This window comes from Bos mutus, chromosome 8 (genome assembly GCF_027580195.1).
Source record: "Bos mutus isolate GX-2022 chromosome 8, NWIPB_WYAK_1.1, whole genome shotgun sequence".
In the NCBI taxonomy this organism is placed as follows: Eukaryota; Metazoa; Chordata; class Mammalia; order Artiodactyla; family Bovidae; genus Bos; species Bos mutus.
In genome coordinates, this window is record NC_091624.1 from 91717278 (window position 1) to 91719859 (window position 2582).

General features: G+C 44.1%; 1 pseudogene; it reads left to right on the forward strand.

Moving 5' to 3' along the window:
* The first annotated feature begins 697 nt into the window (after window positions 1–697).
* Window positions 698–1507, forward strand: LOC102274517 (V-type proton ATPase subunit E 1 pseudogene; annotated as a pseudogene).
* Window positions 1508–2582: the final 1075 nt, after the last annotated feature.

A 2582-nucleotide genomic window follows, 5' to 3' on the forward strand; every position in this document is an offset into this window, starting at 1 on the left:
AAACTTGGTCCTGTAGAAGACTCTTGAGAGTCCCTTGAACAGCAAAGAGATCAAACCAGTCAATCCTGAAAGAATTCAATACTGAAGATTCATTGGAAGGACTGATGCTGAAGCTGAAGCTCTAATACTTTGGGTACCTGTTGTGAAGAGACAACTCATTGGGAAAGACTCTGATGCTGGACAAAATTGAAGGCAAAAGGAGAAGAGGGTGGCAGAGGATGAGATGTTTAGCTATTATCACCAACCCAGTGGAACATAAATTTGAGCAAACTCTGGGAGACTGTGGAGGACAGAGAAGCCTGGTGTGCATATTCCATGTGTCCTAAAGAGTGGGACACAACCTAGTGACTGAACAACAACAGCAATATTGCATTTAGTTTTTCCCATTTTGTTTCTAATTTCCAATGTGCATATAACGGGCTATCATACTTTTGTAGTATAATAAATTATGAAAACAGTAGGGGAAGACACCAGTTATTTTATTGATTAGGAAGATGGATTCCATTTGAGGTGAGATGTCCAAGAAAAATTAGTGAGTAGCAGAACCAGGACTAACACCAGGGATGAACTCATACTGGTGGCAAGCAGATAAGCATTGATGATACACCTAAATTCTTAACATGGGCCCACCATCTTCTGACTGCATTACTAGAGAAGTCTTTTCATTTCTTGGAGCCTCAATTTCCTCATTTATAAGATGGGGGTAACTGGTTGGATTGTAATTTCCATGGGCTTTACGCATGCTAGCACATGTGAAATATGTAGTACCACAAAACAGAGGAGGCCTGAAGTGGCAGCTTTCCTCTCCTGGTTGCTCATCAGCATCTGTTCTGTCAGTGATGCCAACATGCAGAAGCTGATTAAGTACATGATGACTTTTATTGACGAAGTCAAGGAGGAAGCAGAATAGACAGGAAAGCAAAAGAAGAGTTCAACATTGAGAAAGATCAGCTTGTGCAAGCGTAAAGAATGAAGATTATGGAATGTTATGAGAAGAAAGAAAAGCAGATTGAGCAGAAGAGGAAAATTCAGATGTCCAGTCTGATGAGTCACGTGAGGCTCAAAATCGTCAGACTGAAAGATGGATGATCTTGTCACAAACCTAAAGACACTGACTCAGCAGAATGGTAAAAGATAGAGCCAGGTGCCAACTGCTGCTGAATGGCCTGATCCTCCTTGGCTTGTACCAGTTGTTGGAGCCCTGAATGGTCATTTTTGCAGAAAAACAAGATTTCCTGCTGGTGAAGGCAGCAGTGCAAAAGCAATGTCTGTGTAAAAAATCACCACCAGGAGAGATGTTAATGTCTACAATGATCCGAAGGCCTACCTGCCTGAGGAAATAGCTGGCAAGGTTGCAATCTATAGTAGGGATTGCAAAATCAATGTTCCCAATATCCTCAAAAGCTGGCTGGACCTCATTGTCTAGCAGATGATGCCAGAAGTATAGGGAACCTTGTTTGGTGCAAATGCCAACAGGAAGTGTTTGGACTATGCCTACGGGAGGTAGTGTCCATCTACTGCTGTGACATGGATGCTTCTGACATTTGAAGAAACAAGATGACCTCTGTAATTTCCTCTTTGCTGTTCTCATATTCTGTATTTATTGGTGGATAGAAGGAAATGGCAACCCACTCAAGTATTCTTTCCTGGAGAATTCCATGGATAGAGGACCCTGGCAGGCTACAGTCCATGGGGTTGCAAAAGAGCAGACACAACTGAGTGACTGAACAACAATAACCCTTCTGTAGGTAATACCCCTGGCTGATTGGTAACAATGGGAGAGTTTTACTTAATATGATCAGGAAACTTTCCTCTAGCATATCTGAGATTTCAGCTTCTTGCTGGCTCTGCAGTAAGAAGGCAAGGGGTCAGATGGTGGGTGCATGGATGTCTCTGAGTCTCCTGTTCTCCTCTGGTCCAGTGTCTAGCCTGGAAGCGCCAGTATATGGTGGGCTCTGGTGGAGTCAGGTCTTTGCTCTTTGGGCTTGAATTGCATGTGAGGCCACATTCCTTCCAGCAGTAGCTGCTTCACTGTTACCTGTTTTGGCCTATAAATGTTTGTAGTGTGATTTAAGATCTACGCCATGAATATGCTTTATTTATTAAAACAAAATGCATACCTGGAAAAAAGTATGTAGCTGTCACATAATGGGTAACCAATAAATGCCATTTCCCTTCTTTCCAATTGCTCCATTGCTTGTTATCAGTTCAGTTCAGTTCAGTCGCTCAGTCGGGTCCGACTCTTTGCGACCCCATGAATCGCAGCAGCCAGGCCTCCCTGTCCATCACCAACTCCCGGAGTTCACCCAGACTCACGTCCATCGAGTCAGTGATGCCATCCAGCCATCTCATCCTCTGTCGTCCCCTTCTCCTCCTGCCCCCAATCCCTCCCAGCATCAGAGTCTTTTCCAATGAGTCAACTCTTCACATGAGGTGGCCAGAGCACTGGAGTTTCAGCTTTAGCATCATTCCTTCCAAAGAAATCCCAGGGCTGATCTCCTTCAGAATGTACTGGTTGGATCTCCTTCAGAATGGACTGGTTGGATCTCCTTGAAGTCCAAGGGACTCTCGAGTCTCCTCCA